Raw genomic sequence first — 13,340 nt, 5'->3', positions numbered from 1 at the left:
TATATTTAATCTATGCTAATGAAAATTAGTATAGGCTTACACCTGGGACTGAAATATTTTCTATGACAACTTAAATTTCAAACTATAGCAGAAATATTTTAATTCTATGAATACCTTGTTCTTGATACTAGAAGGCACATTATTGCTATAATCTTTCAAATAATATAGGAAGTTTAGAGGAAAGAAAATTAACTTGACAGGGAATTTTACACTTTACTGATTTTTGAAAATTCTTCTTCTTCTTTTTTTAGCCAGATTGACAGTGCCAGCTCAGAGCATTCCTTAATGAGTGCACTTACAGAAAGTGGGAGAGTAGCCTAGATACCGATGCCTGAACAATTCATTCAAAATATGAGAGAAATAAGATCCATAAAGGTGAATCAGTGACAAACACGGGTTTAGAATCTAGAATTCCCTTTCTTCCTGGTCAAGTTTGCTTTCCCCATAGGTAGTGTCGAAAAGGAATAAAAAAAAAAAAAAAAAAAAAAAAAAACAATAAAAAAGTAGAACAGATATATACTTGTTTTTCAAACAATATAAAGCATATATGTAAAACCCCAGAATTTACAAAAATAATACTAGTGGCTGTTCAAAGCATTCTATACCATCATCCAATTGGGAATTCTTGTGTAATTAATGCTAGAATTAAGATCAATAGCATATGTAACTTTAATACTTCCTCAAATAATAATATGACATTAATAAAAAAGCTGGATACCACACTACCATCTATATCACTTGTGAACTTCCTTCTAAGATCACATTTTCTTCAGTTGTGAGGTTTTAAAACATTTGTCTATTTTGAAACTCACTCAGTAATTACAGTATTTCAATACTGATACAATTCATTTACTAAAATTTCCAGAAGGACTTTGTGTGATGATATGCATTTTTATGTTGAGGTGAAGGCAATGTGCCTAAGTGACCAAATACCCACTTTTCATAGCATCTGAACATGAGTAAACCTATGTTTGCATGGTGATATGCATCTGTTTCTGTGGTTGGTACCACGAGTTTCCTGCTGAAACAAAGATGTGAATGTTCACAAATTGAATATTAGTAGAAGGCAGATTTTTTTCCCCACTGTTTTTGGATAAGATGCTGAAAATAAACAATAGGAGGTAAACTCATCTCAATTCTAATTATAAATAAAATACAAGCATTCTTTCCATCTTTTGTTTGAAAATGGGATGATACATGAATGAGAGTAGAATCAAAACAACAAAAAAATGAATTAGAGTGGAATCAAAACAATAAAAAAATGAAGTCCCAAAGAATTTTTGTGGTTTGACCGCAATCACAATCTGTGCGATGAGAGAAAACATAATGATTCTTACAGAATCTGCTCTGATTTGACAAATGTTCTTTTATTTGCCAAAGAAAGTAACATCGTCCAGACTAATATTAATAAGGTGGGAAGAATGTTCCTGACACACTGAGACACACTTGGGAAAATCCTGTAAGGACGGGCCTGACAAAGATGGGAAGAGGGCGTTTTGAACAAACCACAATCTATAATATCGAGGTACGAGAATTCCACCAGCTGCAAGAGCAAAGGTGAAATGGAAATGTCTGGAGCCAGGAACGAGCTGATGTGTTCAAGGGGAAGACGAAAGGAGAAAATGAGTTTACTTGATTCATACTGAGTTTGAGACAGGTTTGTAGGCAGTTCAAATTTGCATCAGACAGATATAAGTTTTTGATAATTAGAAATATTATTTAAGGGTAGAAAAAGATAGATAAAAAAAGACTTTCAAAAAAGGGTCAGGGATGAAGGGGAATTAATTGAAGTTATTGTCTAAAACATGAAGAAAGGACAGTGGTTTCAAGGATAACGTGAGACCATTGATGGCTACATCTCCCATCATGCACTAGTTTAAAATATGATATTTTCCCCTAAAGTGCATCCCACGTGTTTATTATGTTTTTAGAATGACTGGAACATAATTTAAACTTCTTGTATTATTTAGAGTAATCACTAGTGATATTAATTTTTGGATACATGTTCTGTTTCTTAATGTCAGTTTTGTGAAACTGGTAGTATAGTAGTTAAAATAATATATTTTTTTAACCTATATAACTGACTCTTACTGACGTGTAGTGAGCTAAATAATAATTTCATCAAAATCAACAATGTCTAAAACAACAGTAAATCTCCTGTTAGTGGGGATCCATGGTTTCTCTAAACAATAAAGCACCTGCATTTAGTATATGTGAAATAAAGGGAACTTTAATAAAGGTAAACATTTTTAAATTCCATCCAATTTAGGAGCAAAAGAATCACCTGTGTTGCTGATTTAAGCACTTTTGACGGTGTAAGGACAGAAGACTGTCTGCAGTGGAGGAAGGCATAAGAATAAAGAAACAGAAGGTGTGCTGATAGGGTGTCAAGGAAGAGGCCAGGAACAGGTGACACCTAGTAAGATATAGTCCTGAGGGTGGTTTTTGGTATTGTTAATTTAACAAAGAAATACTATCTTTATATACACTTGATCGAGTTTAAGATATACTGAAATACCACCCTTTCCATCCCCCTCAAAACAGTAACAGGGATATAATGAGCAGTTCCTTAAAGGTGAATTCGACATAGGACATAGAGCACAAATGAAGAGGTTAGCTAGAGAGAATCACGTGGAGTTATCACATGTGAAAAATGAGGATGGTTTTGAATAGCCATGTGGGAAACAAGAAGAGTAATAGCATCTAATACATATGAAGTGTTAAAAACCACCTCCACTATCTTATTGAATCCACATTCCGGCATTCTTTTATTTTGTATTCTCAGAGGAAGACTGAGAGGTCCACAGATACACCTCTATTAAGCAATGGAGGTACGCTTCTATCGCATGCCCTCCGAGTCCAAATCTCATCCTCTTACTTAAAACCCTACATTAGGATGTGAAACGATCCTGTTCTGTGCTCTTAGTGACGTATAGCAAAGGACAGGGAGATCATTTTGAATTGAAGAGCATAAATATGTGGTGGCCCTCGTTAGTGCATGTCAGGTAAGTTCTCGGAAGAGCTCAGCATCCTTCCTGGAACTGAAAGGAGAGCAGACAGAAATGGTCCAGAAGCAGGAGGGCGCAAGTCACCTGAGGGGACTGGAATTATGAATCATCAGGGGCCTGGTGGGTGGGACTGATGTGAAAGCTGACTGACAACTGGACAGAAAGTAAAAAGTATATGTACCTTTTTGTTGTTAAATGAGGTTAGGTTACAGCACACGTGTAGGGGGAATAAAAGAGTCAGAGAGAGAGATGAAAGGATTAAATGTTGCAACTAAGCTTGGACTAAACTGTTTATGATTACCAGACTTCCTGCGGATCACCTGAAAACATTTAATAAAGTAGAAAACAGAAATATACGTTATTAATTATTTATATTTTTAGAACTTTGGGAGATAAAAGTATTTTTTAAATATTTAGATAATATTAATATTTAAAGAAGGAGGTGAAAAAAGAGTATTAAATCTTGCATGCATCTGTGAAATGTAGGCTATTTTTATTCAAAGTATTACTGCAGAATCCCCTATACCTGCAGCTTTTCTAGTCATATCTGCGATTCACATTTTTTAATGGTATCGTCACGGAAACTAATTTGCAGAGATTCATTGAAGTTAATATGTAAAGAACATGAAATTAAAAAAAAAAAAAAAAAAACTAAACTAAAACAACTTTCCTTTCCAACAACATAAAACAGAGTGAATGTCCCTGAATAAAATTATTTATCTTTGCCATAATTGGATTTTCTCCAGTTTTCTGTTTTGTGAATGCCTACTCAACCTGCAAACCCAAATTCATATTTCTTCTATAAAGAAATCCCTGAACATTCCCAAACACTTCACTTACTGCATCTCAAAGATGGGTTTAACTTTTGCTATCTACTGCCTCTTAGAAAACCCGGCCATTTCAATGACTATATTTTGATGTCTGTCTACCCAACTGTTTTCCATCTTTCAATCCATGTCTTTCTGAACTTGCTAAACATTCCAGTGTTCGCCAATGCAAGGTTGCATGAAGGTGATGAGAGTGAACTTTATTTCCTGTCTCTCATTTTAAAAGAAATGATTAAGTATTTTCTTTAGTATGACTCGTTTTGATTTTGTAGATAATAACAATTCTTCCAGGTTTACTGCAATTGTTTTCTTTAATAATCAAATACTAATTAATTAAATACTTATTCCCCTGTTAAAGGAGATCTATCTATATAGTCAATGACATTTATTTTTTTAGTATTAAAAATAATGCTACACAAATATATGGTGATGGAAGGAGAACTGACTCTGGGTGGTGAACACACAATGTGACTTATAGATGATGTAATACAGAATTGTACACCTGAAATCTATGTATCTTTACTAACAATTCTCACCCCAATAAACTTCAATTAAAAAAAAAAAAAGAGCTGCTTTTACATAAAGTGGAAGGTGGATTTTATTATTTTCTTAAGCTGTGAATTAACTACTTGACTTTGAATAAGTTATAATGTTATGATCTGAAAATTGCTTATCTGTAAAATGCAGAGGGTGTCTCTGCCTCACAGTAGTACTAATGGTCACCCTTATTTATACAGAGCACAGTGTGTACAAAGCACAGTCCTAAGCATGATCCATTTTTTTCTCTCAGTATTCTTATTAGATGAATACAAGAATTTCCTCCCTTCCTTCCTCACTTCCCTCCTTTTCCTTCCCTTCCTTTCCCTTCCTCCCTTCCCCCCTCCCTCTCTTTCTTTCTTCCTTCCTTCTTTCCTTTCCCCCCTTCCTCCCTTCCTTCCTTTTTTGTTTTCTTCTTTCTTGATAAAGAGTGTGAGACATGGAGATGTACTGAAAACCTCAGAGATACTAAATGGTAACGTAAGAACTTGGATGTAGACAATCTACTTCAGAGTCTGTCCATTTCACCATATAGCAAAACACCTTACACTTTGGTTTGTGTTGAAGACAAAATGTAATGGATCTGTAAATGTCTTTCAAACCAACATAAAAATGTAAACATTTTCAGTGTTTCTCAAGGAAAAATCTTATTCATATTTGTACCCGCTGCTTTGCTAATGTTATCAAGATACAATTGGAACTTAATTAACATTTAGAGTAAATGGACAGTGATAAAGCAGTTTTTAATAATTCAATATAGTTTAAAATACTTTGACTAGGGAAATTCCAATGTGTTTGCCTTGCAAAAATGTACATTAGAAAATGAGAGCTATTCATGACGTATGAAGCAATCAATGTAATAAAGAAATAGAAGATTATACTATCATTTTATTGTGTTTAAGCATGGAATTGAGCATAGCCACCTGCATGTCACAAAAATGTTATAATACTATAATTTGAAAAACATCAAAATATATAAAAAAGTTCATTGTCAGAATAAAACCTTGTGAATTTACTGCTCTAATCTTCAAAACCCTATGTATTATAGACTGTTTAAAATTATATACAAACTAACAGATGATCATTATATCAAGATTTTATGCAGAGCTGAAATTAAGCCCCATTCAAAGTTTTATTACAGACAATGTTGCACCTTTGGAAACTCCTGACATGCTGAAAAAAACCTTCCAGAAGTAGAGTGGAGTGTCTATTATATTCGCAATGATTATGATGGTAACTGTGATCATTACCATCATCTTTACTTCCTGCACTTATAAGCAGGCTGTGCTGGGTGTTGTCTTGAATCCAACAGCAGGTGGATTAGAGCCAAGTGACTACATTGTTTCAAGGGCTGGAAAAGTTACCCTCAAGAAAATGTAGCGGTGGGTAGAAGTGCTTGTCATTTCACAAAACACAATGCAGGTTCATTCAGAGACAGCTGACAGCACTGCCTCGTCCTACACCAGCAGTGGGGTCCTTTCAGATCTCGTTGTATCCTACCGACCCACAACTCCCTTTGAAGGAGAAAGGTAATAATGCAGCAAAATGCTCTATGGAAATCTAATCTATATAAAATAGGAATTATGAAATGTCTTTCTTTCCTGCCGGAGTGAATGAAGATAAATGGTCTAGGAGGACTCGGTTCATGGGCATCGTTACTGAACTTTTGTTCATGAGGGTTGTTTTTGTTTTGTTTTGTTTTGTTTTTTTGTTTTTTTTTTTGTTATCTTGTGTTTGTTTTTTAAGAAAACTAATTTTATCAGGGATGATTCGATGTATGAGTATTTATTTGCAAATGAGTTGAATTGAGAACAAAACTTTGACAGTTTTAAGTTCTTCAGAAATGCAAATGACTATATTTCACATTTCTTTTTCAGACAGATACACTTTAAACTTCTTCCCATTATAGGAGTGAAATTTCTGATCAAGACAGATGAACTTTCAGAATATTTCACTTCAATTTTCTATTTCAGCTCAATACAATTCCATGGGACAAAAGAATTGAAACATGCACAGATACCACTGTTGGAAATGTCACAAAATCCCACCAACTTGGCTTTTTCTTAAGCAACAAACAGCCAGAAAATGCTGTTTTCTAATATATTACATTGGGAAACAATTAGAATTAGAATTTTCAGATAACTTAAAAGTCTCTCTTTGTTTTCATGAACTTTTCAGTAAAAGCAGTATGACTACCTTTGGTCTAAATATATGCAAACCGAAGGCTAATTATTTATTTGTTCAAGTGTACGCAATAGTGGCAGAGCAAAGATAAAGAGGAAATGAGACAGGCATTGGATTTGGAATCTAACTGACCCGAGTCTCAAACTTACATCTACTCTTTAACAGCTCTTTACGATATGTTGTGTATAAGTTTTAGATCCTTCCTCTGTAAAACAGAGATAATGTTCACCTTTCTGAGTTACTGGGACATTAAATTCTATAATGTAGAAAGTAGAAGCACAGCTCAGCATTCATTTAAAAAGTAAAGTATCTATTGATTCTCAACTAATAGTTAGGTAGTAGACTAATTACACTGCAAAACTCTCAAGGAACTCCCAGACAAGTATACACAAAATATCAATTTGTCTCTGTTCCTTTCTACACTTTCACTTCTGGGAGAATTTGCTGATATAACCATTTGGAGTGCAGACCACCACTGAGGCTAACATCAGTTACATTTATTTCTTTTCATGTTGCTGAATTGGTCAGCTGAGTCCTTTCAACCCCCACCCCCCTACTCTCTCTCTCTCTCTTTTGCATCTTTTCATTTCCTTCACCTGTCTTCATTTCTTCCATCTTTCCCAACTGGACTTTGCTATTTGTCTGACCATGTGCATCCAGAAATTGTAAGTATTGCCTCAAGTTTGTATACTACACAGCAGCTGCCAAGGAATACAATCAAAAAGTTGCGATCCTGGCTTCATAGGAAATACCAACTCTTCTTTGGCTCACTTAAGTATCTAAAAATGACCTGCCCTGACTTCTTTCTGAGTGTTGTGCTATATTGCCCTGTGTTTTAGCTGCCTTAAGAATCAAGGTGGACAGAGATCCTCAGTTTCTGTTGTTCCACAGCTGTTTCTGTCTTTGTCACCTCAGACAAGGCAGGCGTGCTGGTAGAGTAGGAATGCAGATGAGTTTCTAGCGAAACGCCAGCCTGTATCACCACATCTCTAATTCCCTATGGTTTAAACTGAAGCTTAACAGTATCAGTCACAATGGGAGATTTAGCAAAGATGCACATGATTTGGTGGCTGTTCTAATTCCACAGTTGTGAAGGCTAACTTTAGGAACTGCCTAAAAGTAACATATATGCTTCTTTACTAATGAAAAAAAAAAAAAAAAAAAAAAGCAATCAGAGACACTCGTCTAATGACCAGTCTGCAAGTGTGATTTCAAGTAGAGAAGACATAGCCTTTCCAAACCACAGTAATGTGATATAGAAGCATCATTACCATATCGTTACCATAGTACTGTGATATGGAATCATTTCTATTGGTAACATAATCATACATATGTGCCCTGCAATTGCTTTTCTACTTTCACAGTTGAAGATTTTGAAGGCCGCCTTCATGCTAATAACCCCAAAATTCAAATCTCAAGCATAAACCTCTTCTCCGAACCTCTGAATCATATGCACAACGGTTTAATCAACGTCTCCAGGTAGGTGTTAGTAGGTGTGTCAAGATTAGCATTCCTAAAACAGAACTTCAAGTATTTTCCTCATAAAACTTACCTCTTCCACAGATGTCCTGTTGTCAGTAAATATTAGCGTTCTTCTTCCTGCTTAGGGTGTGTTCTTGGGGGTAAGCCCCACCCCTAACTTTCTCTCAGTCCCACATTTAATATTCCCCAAAATGCTTTAGTTCTGCCTTCAAAACATATTCTGACCCAGTTCTCGTGGTGTCTAACCATGTACAAAATCACCATCACGTCCCACCCAGAATATTGCTATCTAATCTGTCACCCAGCATCCAATTCATCATTTGAGGACATTAGACAGGTTCCAATATCCTTGTACTGGAAACCCTCCAAGGTCATCTTACCTCATTCTGAGTACAGTTGTCCTTGGACCATGCAGAGGTTAGAGGCGCCGACCCTCTGGCAGTTGAAAATGCACATATAACTTCTCCGTCTATTGTCAGTCAGTCCTCAGCTCCTGGGTTAAACCAACCGCAAGGGAATCCGGGTTGGGAATCTGCAGCTGGCAATGGGAAAATATTTCCATCTGCAGGGGTGAAACCGTGGCTATGTAGGGCTGACTGTTGTTACTTGGGGGTGGGGGTGGGGGTCGGGGGGAGGGAAGCCCGCGCATATCTTTGGATTGTGCCATTCAAACCCGTATTGTGCAAAGGGTGACTTCATAAGTGGAGTCCCCTGTGTCCTACGAGGAGGTCATATGTGGAGTGACTTGAAACATAGCCACTCAGCTCCTTGCTCACTCCGGTTGCTCCTGGTAAGGGCCTGACATGATGCTTGTGGTGACAGCTTCTGGTGCCCGAAATGCTTTTCTGTTTGCAACCTGGTCCCTGCCCACGAGGGTAAAGACAGACTGAAGAATGAGGAAAACCACTCCAGATTGGTAAGTGGCGGTTTTCATAAGGAGAGGAACTTACAGACGAGGCTTGTCTTGGTTCATGGGGTCGAGGGGACACACAGGACGGATAGACCTCTGCACCCATGGGACAGTCTCAAAAGCTCACACAGCAGCCATGCCTGGCTTCGGTCACATATTCAGTCCAGACAGCCTCACTCGCACTTTACTCCGTCAAGGTCATGTCCTTAAACAGCTCCTAGTGTGGGAAAAATGGAGGGAACACACATTCCAAGGTCGGGGAGATAGCAAGGAGCCCCCATTGGCCCATTCAGCTCCCCAGTCACGTCCTCTTTACGACCTCTTTCAACATCTCCCCACCCATATCCAGGTGCCTCTCTCCTTCATCTGCTTTAGTTTTTTTTATTCAAATGTCACCTTGGTGGTACATTTTCTGACTGTGAAAAATCCCTCAGATCATATTTTTCGCCCTATGCCCTCAGGCTACCGAAAATTTCATAATTTTAACTATTTGTCTGTTTCATCCTCTCCTGTGACAATATCAGTTGCATGAGAGCAAGGATATTTGCTTATTTTGTTCACTGTCGTATTCTCTCTGCCATGTACAGTGCTTGGTTCAATAGCATTCCTCATTTTCATTTTTGGAGAAATGTATGCACACCCAGAACTACAGGTAACTATGTTAATTTAACTAAAGTAAACAAAATTTCCAATTATGGTAATGAATCAAATATTAGTTCTAACTGCACATTGTTTTCCATTTCTTTAACATTATACAATATAAATATAAATTTATTTACAAATAACCAATTCCCAAGAAATGTGCAAAAAGGCAAGGATTCACTACCAGCTAAATAAATAAATGAATGAATCAATAACTCCACAAATACATAAATATGCCCTGCAAACATATGAAATTTAATTTATTTCCACTAGTACTCATGAATATAAATGTTTTATTCTATACCCATCAAAATAAAAGGAAAAAGCATAAATCTCAATACAAGCCCCCCCCACCAAATGCCATTCACAAATGTTGCAAACATTTTAGGAAACACACTGGTGCAACTCTTGAAGAACTTTAAAATATGTTCATAAAATTGAATGCATCAATTACTATCCCAAGACTAAAAGAGGAGAAAACCTGAAACACTAACAGAGATATATTGACACATATTTTTACACTGTCATCACAAACTTAACCTTTATCTCTTTACTTAGAAACAAAATTTCCAACAAGAGGAACATATGCAAATCCTCTTGTTATGCAACTATTAAAAGTAATATTTTGCAGTGTTCAATTAAATGGAAAAATGAAAGTGAAATAATTTAAAAGAAAAGGGTCCAGTTTCTTAATTTACACATGTGCCTTGATTCACCTTTTGAAAATGCCTGCATATAATCTTCCATTACCTATATTAACAAGTGCACTGATGGTCAGAACAGTGAAAATTACATTTGTTTGTATTGCCACTTGTCATTTCATTTATATATGGGTATGTTTTACATTTCTAATTATACACATTACTTAATGAATGCACTATGGAATCATTTATTAAGTCTCCTCAGCACAGTTTGCAGGTGAGAAATGTTACACCTTTTAGGCCACAGTTGCTAGACTAATGCTTTTCTATGTATATATATTTTTCTTGTTGAGTTTTATTTTTGGTTAATTTTTATTTTAAAACATTCCCTACTACTAGGAGATAGCCCAGATTTGTCTAATCTTTACCCACTATGAATCATAATCATATTACAATGAATACCTCTGTAATACACCCCCACAGGTAATTAAGCATACTTCTGACAGTTCGCGTCTTAGAATTGGAATTGCTGATCCAAAGTAAATGGACATGTTAGGATTTGATCATTACCTCCAGACTGCCCTTGGACATGTTGTGAAATTCATACTTCCATTAATTTTATATAATAGGACTAGTTTGCCTACACCGACACCACCATTGGACCCCATCAATTCAATGAATCTTTATGTGTCTGATAGGCAATAAAAGCATTTCATTGCTGCTTCAACCAGAATTTTCTGATGACTGTGATTCTAAACAGTCCCTGTCATCTTCATATAGTTCTTTTTCCCCCCTCTGAATTCTATTTCTAATCTCATTTAATCACTACAAAATTCAAATGGAATATGTAATGAAACAACATTTGTTTTATACCAAAACATCTTGTCTGTTGGAATTTGGAAAGAACAAACCTCAAATTTATCAGGACACTTCAATGTCTTTTTCCCAAGAGCAGTACAGTGGGATCGGAATCACAGACATAAATATCTCCCATGACACAACAAATGTCCTATGTACAACAATCATTCAGTGTGCATTGACAAATCTTTTTTTTTTACCGGTTACATATGGTCCATTTCGCTTTTTTTTATGTTGTATCTCTTTCAATGGCACCTAGGAGTCGTTTTAATATAGATAATTGAATTGCAGTTAATTCTCCATCTGGTGTTCCAGACTGGTTACTTTCTACTGCTGAGCTGAGGCTGATATTTTTCATTTATATTACTTGATCATTTCATTCTCTGTCACATCTCTAACAGTATGTGACATTTACAAAGCATATCATGTGAACACAGTTTAAAATCCCCAGTGTATAATTTCTTTTAGAAGCATTTGGAAGTCTTATACAACCCCTTATATGATCCATATTTTGACTTTTAAATTACCATAACTTATAATTTACTCGTGAAGTATAATCTTAAAAGCAAAAAAAAAAAAAAATTTATAAGCAGAAATATGTTTGGAAAGTAGCATGTGGTCAATTATGTTTAGTGGATTTCTTTAATGCTCAGAATACATTGTTGACATAGCAAACCTGATAAATTGGGGTATCTTTAATTATTTAGGAATCCTGACAGTATTCTAGCAGAACACTGAAAGCTGAAAATATCAGATACAGACTTAGTATCTTGCATTCAACTGTTCTGCATAAATCACCATTTTTAAAGTGTGAATAGTGAATTACAGTTTTAAAGAACTTTCATTTGATTTGATCTTCTGAGGTGAGGGATCTTATGTGTTGGTGAAAGAATTACTTTGAGCCACAGAGAAGGTTAATTTATTATTAGGATTTTAAATAAGTTGGAAATTAGATACTCTTCAAATCTCACTTTCAAAGTTGTGCTCACCATATTTCCACATCAAAGTTTCTATAGGGATGAAATGAGATAATTCATTAAAAGTAAATTAAATTCCACCTCTGTGGATTCCGTTACTTGCTTTATTATCCTGAGTTTAGGGTATATAAATCAAGTCTCTTAGAAGTTTGAGTTGCTGGCAAAATTCAACACATTTCAGAATTACCAAAAACCTATGTTCCTCATCCCAAAAAATACTCTGTCAAATGTGTCATAGCTAATGGACAACAGGCATCATCCAATCCAGTCTGCTTATTTAACAACAGAGAAATCCGAGTCACAGTGACCTCAATGAATTAGACCGACGGCAGACAACGGAGTTTTGACCAGGTCATGAATAATAATGGTGACCTAGTGTTGTATTTTGAGATGTATTGGTTGTATAAATACAAAAAGGATTATCTGATAGCAGGTGAGTGCAGTATTCTAGCAAAAGACATTAGATATTGAAATATTGAGAACTGCGATCAAATCTGTTTCCCTTGTTTTAATTTATGGAAAATGTTAGATCTCACATTCACCCTATTGAATGCGTACCTATGTGTTTCCTTCACTATCTCCAGTAACTCCTAATGAAGAGCCAGCTCCCTCCTGCTTGTTTAAATTTGCATGAAAAAGCCTGTAACATGTCCATGTTGTGTCATAATTTCCTCTAGTCAGTACTTATTATTATTGCCACAGATTTCCCAGGTACAGCTAAGCTTCCCAATGTGTCTAAGTGATGTACAGTTTCCTATTAAATGACTATATGTGGAAAATCACCAGGTCTAATAGACAGTTAAGATACCATTTTAACATCGCAGAAGATTTTGAAAAGAAAATCACTCATGTTTTAATTATATGGAACAGTACTTAGCTTAAGTCTTGCATGTATATAGAAAATAAAAAAAATGAATATTTGAATTATCCTCTAGAAGCTCCTTTCAGTATATCTTGAAATCCATGTCTGCTTAAATACTGGCAGAAACATGAACTCCTTTTTATGGAATCAAATTATTAATTAAAAAAAAAAAAATCCTGAAGCCTTAGAGGTTTCCTGTTTTATTACTGTCAAAAAGCAGTTTTAAATATCTATATGATTCTAGAAAACTAAGATTTAAAAATTTCTTGCTTTCCTTGAAAAAATGTAGTATTCAGCAAAATAATTATTATTATGCTCTTTCTATGTATTAATGCAATAGGAAATCAAGTGCATTTTATTTCTAAGTTTTTAAAATCGTAAATGTACTTTATGAACATTCAGCAATAACACC

This window comes from Rhinolophus sinicus, chromosome 6, assembly GCF_057876585.1.
Source record: "Rhinolophus sinicus isolate RSI-liver-muscle chromosome 6, RSI-T2T, whole genome shotgun sequence".
In the NCBI taxonomy this organism is placed as follows: domain Eukaryota; kingdom Metazoa; phylum Chordata; class Mammalia; order Chiroptera; family Rhinolophidae; genus Rhinolophus; species Rhinolophus sinicus.
This window is presented reverse-complemented; position numbering follows the sequence as displayed.